The sequence below is a fragment of the Crinia signifera genome, chromosome 1 (assembly GCF_055691185.1).
Source record: "Crinia signifera chromosome 1, ASM5569118v1, whole genome shotgun sequence".
Classification (NCBI taxonomy): domain Eukaryota; kingdom Metazoa; phylum Chordata; class Amphibia; order Anura; family Myobatrachidae; genus Crinia; species Crinia signifera.
This window is the reverse complement of record NC_139217.1, coordinates 118,829,529-118,844,904: the sequence shown is the minus strand read 5'-3', so window position 1 is coordinate 118,844,904 and position 15,376 is coordinate 118,829,529. Positions and strand designations below refer to the sequence as shown.

Here is a 15,376-nt window from a genome sequence, read left to right as displayed (position 1 = left end):
AAAACCAGAGACAGGTCCCAAGGCGCCACCGGCTGCCTATATGGGGGTTTAAGTCTCATAACTCCCTACAAAAAAGTCTGTACTTCCGGCAAAAGAGCCACTCTTTTCTGAAAGAATATGGATATGCCGACAGCTGTACCTTTAAGGACTGCAGGCTGAGCCCTGCTGAATACCTATCTGACGTTCACACCACCAGATATATATTTTCCAAACGCGATGGTAATTCGCTGCGGAAACAGGCTTGCGAGCCCTAAGCATAGTACCAGGGACAGAAGACTCAACTTCTTCCCTTTGGTCCCACAAGACATCCTTCGTGCACACACCTTCCTCATCAGAATCTAAATTTAACAGGGGAGGTGTAGCTAAGGGGTGTCTGGGAGAAGCAGCTAAGGGGTGTCTAAGGGGTGTAGCTAAGGGGTGTCTGGGAGAATATTGCTAGCAATATATTGCTGAGCAATATATTGCCCAGTGTCTCCTTTGCATCAGCGACCAGAGATGGTCGCTGATGAAAAGGACCTCTGCTGGGGGAGCTGCAGAGGTAATTAGCTAGTCGCAGGAGCAAGCTCCTGCAACCAGCGATTACAATGGGGCAGAAAACGGGAGCGCGCACCCGGCGATTTATCGCTGATGCGCACTCCAATCACTGGCAATATGGTCGCCTGCGACCATATTCCCAGCGATTATAGCCCCTATCGCCCCCGTGTGTACACAGCATTAGGGTTTTTGGCAAGCTGTTCCATAAATGCATTCATTTTGTGAACACTCTGCACAGTGTCCTGCATAACCTGCAGTAAAACTGGGTCCCCCTGAGAAGGGGGTGATAGAGCACACAGACGGTTGAGAGGGGGAAAAAGGGCCAGGGGATTTTACAAGATCATCCCTTTGCCTATTTAAAGCCTGCACCAAAGCATTCATAGATCTCCTCAGGGAAGCCGCCCACACAGGTTCAGGCTGCTCAGACCTCTGGGCTTGAGCCCCACTGGGCACAGACTCACATGAGGGGCACAAATCCCCCTGATCCATCTGTTCACTTGTTAATTTAACACCACAAAATCTGCAGTTAATTAACATGGCAGGCGCTCCCTCCCCAAGAGAAGCAGCACTACACCTTTCTGTCATAATTACACACAGTGCACAATGTCAGGCGTTTGCACAGAATAATGTATTGGTGTACTTATCTGTCTGCGCTGCTGCAATGGTCCCTCAGCGTTCACCAGGGAAAGCGCTGCCCAGGAGAAACTTTCACTCTGATCTGCAGTGTAAATCCTCCTTCAGCTCCGCTCCGACATGTGCAGAGAAAGTTAGATTTGGGCGTTTTATTGTTTCTGTGCAGGGTAAATACTGGCTGCTTTATTTTTACACTGCAATATAGATATAGATATCAGTTTGAAGTACACCCCCCCACACCCAAATGTAACTCTCTTTGCACATGTTACATATGCCCCACCTGCAGTGCATATGGTTTTGTCCATTAGAGAGTGATTGTGTCTTTCCGAGTGAATCAGAATAATCCCCAAAGTCTCTGCTTCAGCGGGGAAGGAAGCCTATTGGCGCCTTTTCCCCCTTTTGCTGCTCATACCAAGTGTTTATCCTCACCTCCAGTGTCTCCCCTCCTTCTGAGACCACTTGGAAGCATCCAGCTGTAATAGGCATGAACTCCATCTCTGGATTTCTGCCTAGAAGCCCCTGAAAATGTCGACCGCCATAGCGGGGGGTCCGTCCCCCAAGATACCCCCTACTCAGGGAGTCGGTTCAGGCCCAGGCCCAGGAAACCTCTCTTCATGGAGGTTAAAGCGCTGCGCATAGAGGGCAGACAGAGTCCCTCTGCACACAGAGAGCTGACAGGACGCGCTTCTGTCAGACTCTGATGCACTGTCAGTGTGCATAAACTTCTTCTGGAAGTTACACACTGTGCCTGAACTAACTAGTGAATATTAATAAAATAACAAACACCTAGCTACTCTAACACAAAACGGCTGCAGCATGCAGCCAGTCAGCACAGCACCCACTCCGGTGGGCACCTAAAACGAACTGAGGAATTCTGGGATGCAGAAGGGAGGAGCCTGCCTCTCAAAAAAGTCAGCATAGATGCCTTGCTCCTGCGGACCCTCCTACATCCCATGGTTAGCTGTGTCACCAGGATGGACGAAAAAGAAAGTAAAGTGGAAGATCTAATCCTTGTGCCACACGGATGTAAAACCTAAAACAAAACAATACATATAAGTACTGTATATTATGAAAAAAAAAATCAAAATTGGACAGTCAGTTTTGGATTGAACAAATCATCTCCTTGCAGATATATAATCCACAATTTTCATATGCAAACAAAAAGAACCAAAAAGATTTTTTACATTTTATGTTACATTAAACTGTGGTGTCCAAAACAGAAAGCCTTAGGCGCACTTGTGAGTGTCATCCACTATTATGTCATGATGGGTCATGATAGGGAATTCCATATGTAAGTAGCAGAACAGTAGAAGTCTTGTAAGCAAGAGTGATATTATGGGGGAAATTTACTAACAAAATTTAGTGGAAAAAAAATCGTATTTCTATACGAAAATACATTTTTTTTTGCTATGCCAAAAATACGAATTTTCGGATCATATTGATGGGACATTCATATTTGTATTTACAAATTTGGATGAATACACCATCGAAAGAATACGACAGAAATCACCATTCAAAAGAATGGTGGTTTCTGATTTACTAAGCGGCCGTATTAAAAATACGGCCGCTAATTGGCGTGAAACGCCCGCAAATGGCCGGGCAAATACAGCAGGAAAATACACTTTATTTTCCTGTCGTATTTGGCAGAAGCCTGCACAGATCAGTCAGATCCGTGCAGGCTGCAGTGTAAAAAAAAAAAAAATAGAAAATTTTTTTTTTTAAAAAAAACAGCGTGGGGTCCCCCCACAGCCGTAACCATCACCAGGCTGAAAGAGCCAGGCCGGTAATAAAAAAAATCATGGAACCCAGAAAATAGGGGTTCCCCCATTTTTTAAACCAGCCCCAGGCTCCACGTCCAGGGCTGGTTCCCAAAATACGGGGGACCAAATGACTAGGGGTCCCTCGTATTTTAAGAACCAGCCCCAGGCCAAACCAGCCAGCAGGGTAATGTCACAGCTGGGGGACACTTATTAGATAAGGTCTCACGACCAAAACATTCATCCCTACTGACCAGTCAGCCTAGCCAGGGGCCCTGGGGGAGTGGGGACCCCCCCCCTCCAAGACTTACCTGACCAGGCTGAAGCCTGGTGCTGTCCCCGGTGACCCTGTGCGTTGGTCACCGGGCTGATTGAGTGTTAAATAAAATAGAATAAACTATTGTTTAATACTGTGGAACTATGAGTCCCAGCAAGCCTCCCCCGCAAGCTGGGACTTGGAAAACCACAAGGCCCAGCATGCGGGGCATTAAAGGGCCCGCTGGCACTTGTAGTTCCACAGTAATAAAAATAGTCAAATAAACACACTGACACACAATAAAAATAAAACTTTAATACATCCAAAGTCCATACATACTGATACTTACCTAACTTGAGCCCGTAGGTCCCTGGGTCTTGGTCCGGTGTCCTGGTCCGGGTCTATGTTGGCGTCCGGGTCCAAGTCGTATTTGACTGCTTTGTAAATTCTCCACCAGAACACGACTTTGCATACGGCTGAAACAGCTGTATGCAGTCGTATTCATTCGTATTAAGAATACGAATACGTTTTGTTTTTTTATTCGTATTCTTAGTAAATTTCCCCCTATGTGTTTTGTAGGTGGACAGTGGGAATCGGTACATCTGTCAAACCAAACTTAGGTCTACAGTCATTAGGTCGACCCCGGAAGGTCGACTGACCCCAAGGTCGACAGGGTTAAAGGTCGACATGGGCCAAGGTCGACAGTCATTAGGTCGACATAAGTTTTTCACTGTTTTTTGACAGTTGGAGTTGAACCGCAGCCCCCTCGCATCGCCCGCTATGCTTCAGGCACAGTGCTGAGCGGGGTCGACCTAATGACTGTCGACCTTAGTGTGGTCTGACAGATGACCGTTTCACGGACAGTGGAGGCCAATGCAGGGATTTGGGAAGTAGTGCGACAGGAACATCTTGTTAGAGAGTTTTATGTGCACTGACGAGGTGAGCGGAATGCCAGCAAGAAGGGCATGTTACATATATTCAGTTCATGTTATGTTCAGCAATTATGCTATATCATGCTTTGGGAATGTACCTAAACATATGTATATCTGAAAAGATTGTTCTCTTGCCCTTGGTGTGAGGTAGGCACTGATAGTTAGAACTTAGAATCAAATTAGGTGTACACATAGGTGCAGTCTACCGCAGAGATAAATATAACTTTGCACAAGGGCTAAAATGCACGTTTAAGGGTATATTTACTAAGATGGGAGTTCTATTGAAGATGCAATGTTTCCCACAGCAACCAATCAGATCCCAGCAATGCAAGCACAATTATGACCAACTTGCATTCTGCTCTGCATTGGTCCCAAAACATCTCACTTTCCTATAATGTGACAGGGAGCATTACAAATGCATTCCCTAAAACTAGTACTAGAGCAGGGATTCTCAACCATTATGTATTATTTGTAGAGTAAGGACAAAAAATTAGGCACACCTCGTTAGCAATGTCCTTTGTCATCTGTGCATGCAGCTTATTCTGAGGATATCGTCATTGACAGCTATACTAATGGATGTGGCCGCTAACCATTTAATTTGGAAAATGGTTTAGTGTGTATGCACTATATAGTTTCTCTGGCAGTTCCAGGCTGGGCATGGGAAATCGTTCTCAACAATGCATTGTTTGCAGTGTCTTTTATTGTGTATGCAAATCAATTATTTCAGAAGACCCTGGGGCGAGGCAAAAAAAAAAAAAAGCCCTGCTCCTGCCCAAGAAAATGTGGTAGCCAGCTAACAAAATATACTGTAATCTGCTGTAATTAATGTCCACAAGCTTAATCTGGGTACACACTAGACATTATGGGGGAAATTTACTAAAGGAAATTTGTAAAAAAATAGGTGTATTTGTATCCAGAAATACACTTATTTTTGACATTTACTATACTGAAAATACAGCAATTCGTATTGATGTGCTATCAATACGAATACGAATTGCCGTATTTTCGGGATAGTAAATGTCAAAAATAAGTGTATTTCTTGATACAAATACACCTATTTTTTACAAATTTCCTTTAGTAAATTTCCCCCTATGTCGTTTGATATATCGGGCTCATTGTCTACTGTATACCTAATATGTAGCTGGCGATATGTGCTCCCCTGGGTAATCTGCCACATCCTCTGTGGGCCCTACATGCGGTCCGATGAAAGATGTTGTTAGCGAGGTCCATGCTGCTGCTTTTGGGCTGGGTACATATCATATAGTGTGTATCCAGCCTTAGTTATCCCACAAAGTGACAGAGATGGAGCCCCAGAGGAAGCTACAACACTGTTACTGCATGTCTGCATAATACGCACATTATCTGATACGCTCAAATGTAAGCTTATGAGCCATATAAATAGCGGAACATGACTGATTTCAGGGGTCTTACATGCTTTTCCTAAGCATATGTGAATTTACTTGTACAAAACATTATCTAGCAGTTAACGTAACTTACGTTAGTGTCTAGCACATAATGTATTTATACCTCTGACATTCCTGTGCAGGACACTTATACATGCAGATGTCATTTCTATGTTTTGCTGATGTTTTTTAAAACCAACATAATTAAATGAAACTCTGGACTATGGGCCTGCTTAAAACCTCAGATGATCAAAAATTAAAGATCGAGATATTCCTACATCTGGGCACTTGCCAACATTTGTGGTTACCCTAATGCTGCCATTTTGTAGCCTTTTTTCAATAGGCGTAGACATGTCTCCAGCTGTTTTGAAACTAGTCCCAGCATGCCGTGCCCCAGATGTAGCTCTCCCTATTAGCAGAACTGGCACGGCATGCTGGGACTTGTAGTTTAACAATAGCTGGTGAGCCACAGGTTGCCTACGCCTGTTTTACAACATAAAATAAGGGAAAAAGGCTCATACACACTAGATTATTTTCAGCTGAAAAATTGCTTGTTTTGAGCGATTTTCAGCTAAAAATTGCTTAGTATGTCTGCCCCAGTGATGGCGGGCTAGCAATGATGCGAGCTCCCCCATCATTTTTTACCAGCACGTCTAGCGATGATGGCTCATTTTTCAGCCATCATCACCATTTGTGTATGGCCACCGGGCTAAAAGATGAGCCACTTCCCGCCCAGCGGACCGCCCCCTGACACAACGGAGCAGACAGCAACTTCATGTAAACTGCTGGTATGAGCATACATCCTCTAAACTATTGTTGACATTGGCAACCACCTAGGTTCCTATAATGCTAGTGCTGACCCTCCCTAGGGTCACCTGCTACAGAGACCATGCTCTGTACACAAATTGTAATTTGTAATAACATTCCTAGTCATACAAAATATAAAAAGCTATTGGAGATCACCTCTGTATTCTGTAGAAGTGAGAGAGAACAAAGATTAGCTAGTATTGTGCAGTTTCCATTATTACTGCACATCAGTGGCTCCAGGTCATCACGCTCCTGTATACTATGCATGGGGATCATCAATTGTAAAGCACAATGGAATATGCTGCGCTATATAAGAAACTGTAAAGAAATAAATTATTAACTAGATACATGCCTTCTGCTAAAGTGGCATATGAGTAAATCGGGCCCATAGAAACATAGGACATTCTTCAGTATTTACTGATGGTGATGGTGCCTGGGAATTTGTGGTTGAATAACTATGGTGGGTACTTGTTTCCTAGCACGGCCACACCGATTTGCATCGGGGTGGTCGTGTCGGAAAAATTGCGTCGGTCGCATCGCATGCGACCCGATTTTTTAATTGAATCAAATGTGAATAGGGTCCCTGGGACCCTATTTTACATTGATTCAATGTAAAATATTCCCCAGACCCCCAATTTTACACCCTCAACGCCACCCCACGATTGACGCCAACCCGAAGCGTGGCGAGCGCAGCGAGCCCGCGAGGGGCGGCGGTGCGCGTCCTCCGACCTTTTCATACCCCTACTATCCACGTCGGCGTGGAGTTGAGAATATAAAGTGTGGCGAGCGTAGCGAGCCACTGAGCCCGAAGCGTGGCAAGCGGACGCGTATAACTTCACAGGTATACGCGTGCGCTCGCCACGCTTCGGGCTCGGTGGCTCGCCACACTTTATATTCTCAACTCCACGCCAACGTGGATAGTAGGGGTATGAAAAGGTCAGAGGACGCACACCGCCGCCGCTCGCCACGCTTCGGGTTGGCGTCAATCGTGGGGTGACGACTGGGCCACATACAATGTGAAATGGGTCATATTGGCCCATTTCACATTGTTTCCTATGTGAGATGGACTTAATCAAGTCCATCTCATCTTGTGCCATTATAATGGCACAAGACAGACGCGATGCTCCCGATTTCAATGTTAAAAAATATTTTAACATTGAAGCCTATGGCAAAATCGCGGGCATCGCGTAACTTTAAGGTACACGATGCCCGCGATTGTGGCCGTGCTAGGAAACAAGTACCCTATGGTGTAGCTACTACATTATTTAACTTTCAGTTATCGAGGATTAAAAATATGCCTACAACTGTAGTAGCAGGCTAAGCTAAAATGGGTGTGGTATGGGGCTCAGACAGTGGAGATCCTGACTGTTGGTGCTCCGACACAGGGGGGTGATCGCAAAAAAGCTCGCTACAGGTTCTATTCTCCCTCTATGGGGGTCGTGGAGAATAGCCCCTGTGAGTCGGGATCCCAACTATCGGAGCGTCATCCGGCTCCCGCTAAAACGTGCGTGTCCTACTTTATTATTGGTTACATTCCGGTAAAACAAACTGTTACATGCCAGTCTGTTTACCTTATGTAATTTCATTTATATTTTCTTTACTGCTGATCTTTGTACCTGTTGTGGGATGATTGTTCAGTCAGATTGTTCCCAACAAAAAATAAGTCATTTGAGCACCTTGTCCTTCTTTGCTCTCCTCTCCTTGCTTTGCTCTATACCATGGGTCTTCAACCTATGGCCCTCCACATGTTGTGAAACTACATGTTCCAACATGCATTGCCATACCATCCAACTGTACCGATTTAGCCGGTACAGTACCGTTTTTTAATGGTCTGTACCGGCTAAATCTAACTGTACCGAATGTACCGTTTTTTTTGGAGCCAGCTCCTCCGACTCTGGGAGTTGTAGTTTTATATTTCTAGCTTCACAGTTGTGCTGCTCTTCCGGCAGCGTTAGCTGAGAGGGGGAGTGGCTGGAAAAGAATACTTGATCTCGCAAGGTATGCCGGCACCAAATACAGTATTGTTGCAACCCTAATCCTACACCCAGTATTCTGTCCTACACACACTACTGTACCCCCTAACCCTGCACTGTGCCCGTTACTGAATTGTACAGCCATATTCTGCCCCCTCCCTCCTAAGCATTGCACCCCTGGAGAGAAGTCCTCCTGTTGCCGACAGGTGCCCAGTCTTGGGATGGGTGTCAGTGCCAGTGATCTAGACGCTGCCGCCGCTGTTCTCCCTCCTGCCCGCCCGGTGCTCAACTCTGCGGCAACAGTGGTGATAGCCCTGCTCGTAACTGGCCCCCTAAGCGACCGATACCCACGAATGCGTGCGGACTATCCCGGACAAGGAGCAACTGCTGGGGAAGGTAAGCAGCAGAAATAGCACAGCATCAGCATGTGTGGGGCAGGGTTGTTGTATATGTTAAAATCCATTTACTAGAGTGGTGGGAGTCCTATTGAAAAAAAAACGCACATTACACATTCGGAAAGGGGGGCACGCCCACTTTAACTACTTCACACATGGTCACACCCCCTGTACCGATTTCTGCCCTACAAATGTTGGAGGGTATGCATTGCCACATTTTTTCCTATAATAGCATGCCAAAACTGTCAGGGCATGCTGGGACATGTAGTTCCACAACATCTGGAGGCCACAGGTTGAAGACCTGTGCTCTATACCCTCTTCCCAAGTTACTCTCACACACACACAAACTATATAGCGAACAAGATTTTTATTACTAAAAAAAAAAAAAAGTGAGCAATAGTAACAGGAATGTTTGCTCAATAGGCCTAATTCAGACCTGTTCCCTGGGATGCAAATTTGCAGCCTGAGCAATTATACACTCTGGGCGATTTTGAGCTGAAAGCAGATCAGTTTTACCATTTGAGCTGCTTTCAGCTCAAAAGCTGCCCAGTGTGTAGGGGCCAGTGGTGAGTGCTGATGCGCGCTCCTGCATCATCGCCGGCAACCGCAGCTCATCTCCTGGTATTCCCAGCAGACGAACGAAGCGGTGGACAGCTTCCCATTGCATCCTGGTAAAGAAAGTCTTCCCTTTTTGTGAAAATCGCTGGCCAATGAGTGATTTTCACATCATGGCGGTCCATACACGCTGGGCAAAATCGTGCAGTGTGTAAGGACTTTTAAATGTCTGCTTGGTTGGCTGATGTAAATTGCTGTACACAATCGCCTGAATATTTACATTTTAGCTGCATTTCCAATACCCCTTTAACACTACCCGCTCGGCAATTACCCGGCATTTTATCATTTTGATGGGACCTATGCCCTCTTTAGTGCCCTATTTCTACCCAAATACTTGTTGGTCAATAGAAATTGCAAGTGGGTCATATGTAAGTGACCAACACTATTTAACCCATGGGTCTTCAACCTATGGCCCTCCAGATGTTGTGAAACTACATGTTCCAACATGCATTGCCACATTATTTCCTATAAGAGCACGCCAAAACTGTCAGGGCATGCTGGGACATGTAGTTCCACAACATCTGGAGGGCCACAGGTTGAAGACCTGTGATTTAACCCTTGGAAGACACCAGCTACTTATTCAAAATAATGAAATCTGGTACTTATGCCCCTTTTCCAGCCTATTTCATGATTATTTGGCATTGGCACAGGCAAAATACAATTGAAATTTGGGTCATGGATATTTTTTGTTTGTACAATAATAATTCAATGATCCTGTTTAATTTAATTGTTTTTAACATTGGTACTTCCTCATCTTTGCGGCCACCGCTTACGCCAGTTACGTTAGCCGCTACTTAACTGGGTCCACTCCACCATCTATCACCTTTAGTAAAGTTGTGGCGAGCCACCAAGCCCGAAGGGTGGTGAGCGGACAATGATGCTACCTAAGTTCCGTAGCGCAATCGGTGGCCGCAAAGATGAGGAAGTACCTTAAAATGTTATGAATAAGAAGCTGGATAACAAATAAGAAGTGAATAAGAAGCCAACTTCAGCCTCGTCAAGTCTTCTTTTTATCTTCTCCACATTATTATAAATCATGAAAACTGTACACAGGGAAAGAACTTTTAGCATAATTGCCTGAAGGGTAACTACCTCCCAACATGACCCTGTCCAGGAGGGACACAATGCTCTGTTTCTGGACTTTCCTCTTAAAGTATGATTGCCAGCACCTGTTTTGAGCAGGTTCATTGATCAGAAAGGTGTTTCACCACAGGTGAGTGTAATCATTATTTAAGAGGGAAGTCCAGGAACAGAGCATTGTGTCCCTCCTGAAGATGGTCATGTTTCGAGGTATGTAATTCATACTTGCCTACCTGACTCTTCATGAGGGAGAAAATGCTCTGTTCTTGGACTAAAAAGGAAAAAGAAGTGTACCAGCGCTGGCTGAAGATATTTTTATAAAAACTAAAAATGATGATATAGTAGAACGGTATCCTTTACAGTATTTATTATCAATAAAAAATGCTAAAATAGCTGTACCAATAATAGGTAATATATGTGTAAAACAGGGGGTTACAATAAAATCATGATAATGGACATTCAATCAGCATCATAATAAATTGTGGGCATAGATATATATTACCACACAGACGTCACAGATGGTAGTCCCATAAAGCAGCAGATATCCAGGTGGCCAATGGCAGTCCCAAAACACAGAGTCCAGTTGGTGAATTAGGTTCCTCTGGTGGGAAAGATGGTAAACCTGGAGGAAGATTGAAGTATCCAGTCGCTGCCTCGGATAATGAGTCCGGATGGGGAGGTGCAAGTGCACAGTGCGTGGTCAGCTGTGGTGGAAATTGAGCCCAATGGTGATGCAATGAAAAGGAATGTCCAGCAGTAGGTGGCTCAACGCGTTTCCCTGGGTCAAACACCCAGCTTCTTCAGGAGCAGGTATATGTATGTCACCCTGCTAGGCTGTATAAATACCCTGGTAGTAATTACCAGATTGGATGCAGCTGACAATTAGTTTCATGAGTGATAATGAACAGGTGTCAAGCAATTGGTCCCATTCTTTTTGGTATGTGGTGTCCCCCTTTTGTTCCACAGTTTTCGGAGTGTCTGACAGCCTTGTTTAGAATCCAAGTTGCTCTCCTGTCTGTCATCCAGGTTTACCATCTTTCCCACCAGAGGAACCTAATTCACCAACTGGACTCTGTGTTTTGGGACTGCCATTGGCCACCTGGATATCTGCTGCTTTATGGGACTACCATCTGTGACGTCTGTGTGGTAATATATATCTATGCCCACAATTTATTATGATGCTGATTGAATGTCCATTATCATGATTTTATTGTAACCCCCTGTTTTACACATATATTACCTATTATTGGTACAGCTATTTTAGCATTTTTTATTGATAATAAATACTGTAAAGGATACCGTTCTACTATATCATCATTTTTAGTTTTTATAAAAATATCTTCAGCCAGCGCTGGTACACTTCTTTTTCCTTTTTACCCATTTCGAGACCTGACAAGTCTCAGTACCAGCTGCAGTTAGTAGCGCACTGATCACCAGACCTTCCCACTGTTCTTGGACTACCCTGGTAATGTATGATTGCCATCACCTGTAGCCTTTCTTATCAATTACCTAGCTCCACACAGGTGATGGCAATCCTACATTACCAGGGAAGTCCAGGAACAGAGCATATTCTCCCTCATGGGTCAGGTAGGCAAGTATGATGTAATTATGGTTTGTAATAAACAGCAATAATATAAACAGACACAATGCATTACTTGCATTTTTATTCTGAGTGGTCAAATGAAGGGACTATGGTAACTACAGTATAAAGTGTTATTTTGAGTATGAAATAGAACCCAGCACTTACCAGCAGCAGCACTAGGAGGTGACTTCTGTTCCTGTGCTTAGTATTAAGCTTTGCTTTACCATTCTTTTAGTTACAGACTCGAACTAGTCAGGTCATGTGACTATCTTCCGGGTCACATGACAGCCAGCCCAGCTGCTTATGCACTGCTGCCAATAGTCTGCGGCTGTCTCATCACAGACACTAGCGTGGCAGAGTCGGGGTGTGTGCTTACTCAGCCTGTGGGCGTGCCCGAGCTGTCACTCATCACACTCACTATTCTCACCACCAGCGTACCCGTGCGGTAGGTGTACACCTACCCAGTCATCCTGCTGCACCTGTAGCCAGCAACATGTGCTGAAGCAGACTTAATAGCATTGTGTTTATTCATGTTAAATAACTGGAAATAATAACATAAATATATTATATGTGGATATATTTGTGTGTGTGTGTGTTAAATGAAAGAAAGCAAAGTTCATCATCCCCCCCCCTCCATCATTTCTGAATGCAAGTCCACTAGGGTTTGTGCAGGACTGAATAAGCTCCATTTGCTAAAGCTGGGTACACACTATCCAATTTACATTATTAATAATACTACTAATAATAATAATAATAATTTATGATGATATTTATATAGCACTTTTCTCCCAATAGGACTCAAAGTGCTTTACCATTGTCTTTACAGCTCAAAATACACAACAAGCTTAACAGTAGATATCCGTAAAATGCTTGAGTACATAGGTACGTCTTTAGTCTATTTTTAACGGATTCTACAGTGGGGGGAAGAGAGTTCCATAGAGTTGGAGCATATGATATATGTACGCTAATGACATTGTTAAGGACATCATTGTTCATATTATTCAGTATGTACCAACTAGAACGATAACAATGTGCGCCAGATCGTCTGAACATGTAGTCAATTCGGATGAAATCGTCAGTGACTGCATGTTTGGTGGTGGTTCCAGTGATATCACTGAACAATATCATTAACAATATTGCGAAGTGTTTTACCCACATGTCGATCGTTCCGTGGCCAATATCTTTAACAAAATTAGCAAGCGAGTGAACAGCTTGCGCATCCCCGACCGCCGGCGCCGGCTGATGAGATCTGGCGATCAGGCAGGCTGGCCAATGGCGGTTGTATCTGTAGCTGCTAATTATACATGTTCCTGTCTGCATATTGGGATAAGCAGGGTCATTTTAACATATGGGCTCAATTGGCAGTTGCTCAGGCCAGGGATGCGGCTCAGTCGCTTGTGCATCCCCGTCAGCAAGGCGGCGGGGACCGGGTGCTGCACTGCCTGTCTCCGCTTCAGGGAGACAGGCAAGGAGTGCCAGCAACCGGGGAGAGAGCGGGGGATACAGGAAGCCGGCTGCAGGACTTTCCACAGAATGGGGCATGCGAGCATCTCATACACGCGTGCCTAAATTCTGGGGGAGGGGCAGGGGACGGCGCATGGCGATTCTATCTGCTCTAATAAGATCGGCTCCATCTGTAGTCTGTGATTACTGCAGCAATCTGGAGTTCCCACAGGTACACAATTATCTTGGGAAAGTGAAGCTGCAACACACAGTAAAATCTGGGGACAAACCCAGAAAGATTTATCTGTACAATCTGTCTGGTGGGAACAAAAATCTTGTAATGTATGGAAGAAAATCAACCATTTACTCCCAAACGCTGGAAAGGACAAAAAAATACAAATACATTTGTTAAATGAAGTGGATTTAACCAATTTGTCTGAACAATCTGCATTATCCCTAGGTTCTCTTATTTAAATTCTGTAAAGCCATTTCATGTTCTAAAAAAAAAAAAAGGCAAATCTATTACCCTCTTTACATTGCATTGCTGGGTCGCACCTGATATTTTGTACCATGCTCCAACCCAATGCGACCCAGCTTGAGACCACTTTAAGACTGGTGGCTGTTGGTGACGTCACCAGAGTCAGGTCCTGAGCCGGTGCTTGTAAACAAGATCATCTCCAAGTGCTGGCTGTTCCATTGCTGTGAAGGGGTCCCAGCAGGGCAAGATTAACAATGGGGCAAATGGAGCTGCAGCTCCAGGCCTCAACATAAAAATAGGCCCATTATAATGGCAGCATGAGGATAACCAGGCAGACACTACACGGCCACATGATTGTCCATAAGTCATACGTTTTACAATTGCATTTCTATTTTTACACATTATGCAATATTGGGGGGGTTGTGGTGCAATGTTTGGGTGACCCTTCGCCTATATCAATGTTGGGGGGGGCACGCCTATATATTTTTTTAATATAATTTTAACACATACTTCCATTATTAAAAATATTGCCAGAAAGTGAATTCTGAATTTGTCTAAAAAATAGCACCCTATTACATTTGGCTATTTTGGGCGGTATTCAATGAGGCAGATTCGCCAAGTTTTATGGCGAATCTGTGATTTTTTCGTGTGTGTCGGCGATTTTTGGAGCTCCAAAAGCAAATCACCCTATTCAATGAGCTATATTCGCCGATGGCGACCGGCGAATGAAGGTCAGTTCGCCATATGTTATTCGCGTAATCTAATATTATTTGCTGCCCTTGTGTGATTTTATGGTTTTAGAAGTGCTATATAAATATATATTTAATTTTTTCTGGTATTTTTTTTCTCCCACAATGCATTGTTATTACCCATGATTCACCTCAATTACCCATGAATCTCCTCCCCACCTCACTCCTTCGTTTGGCCTTTGAGGAGATTACACAGCTTTTGCAGTCTGCTGTATTGGAATAGTTTTTTCAGGGTAATTTGCATTTTTTTTGCATTTCACTGCAATTTCTTAAACACTGACTACAGTAATGGAGCTGTTTAGGGATACGCCGGATTGGCTGAGATTCGCCGTTAGGGGCGGCGAATCTCAGCCACGTTGAATAGGGTGACTCGGCGAATCCCGGCAAATCCCCATGCATGGCGAATCGCTGCAAAAAAGCCGGCGAATTGATGGCGAATCTAAAAACAGTATCGCCGTGACTGGCGATAAAAGTCATTGGGCGGTATTCAATTACTTTTATTTTACCAGTCACGGCGATACTGTTTTTAAATTCGCCGGCTTTTTTGCGGTGATTCGCCATGCATGGGGTGGGGAGGAGATTCATGGGTAATTGAGGTGAATCATGGGTAATAACAATGCATTGTGGGAGAAAAAAAATACCAGAAAAAATTAAATATATATTTATATAGCACTTCTACAACCATAAAATCACACAAGGGCAGCAAATAATATTAGATTACACTTGCAGAGTTAAATTG

The 15,376-nt window shown here is 44.3% G+C and overlaps 1 protein-coding gene across 1 annotated transcript in view; it reads right to left on the bottom strand.

Moving 5' to 3' along the window:
* The window catches only part of TMEM144 (transmembrane protein 144), a 37,746-nt gene extending 25,473 nt beyond the window's left edge, over window positions 1–12,273 (bottom strand). The window contains exon 1 of the mRNA XM_083172479.1: window positions 12,133–12,273. The gene's annotated coding sequence lies outside the window, so the exon portion shown is untranslated. The remainder of the gene's footprint in view (window positions 1–12,132) is intronic.
* Between the last annotated feature and the right edge of the window lie 3,103 nt (window positions 12,274–15,376).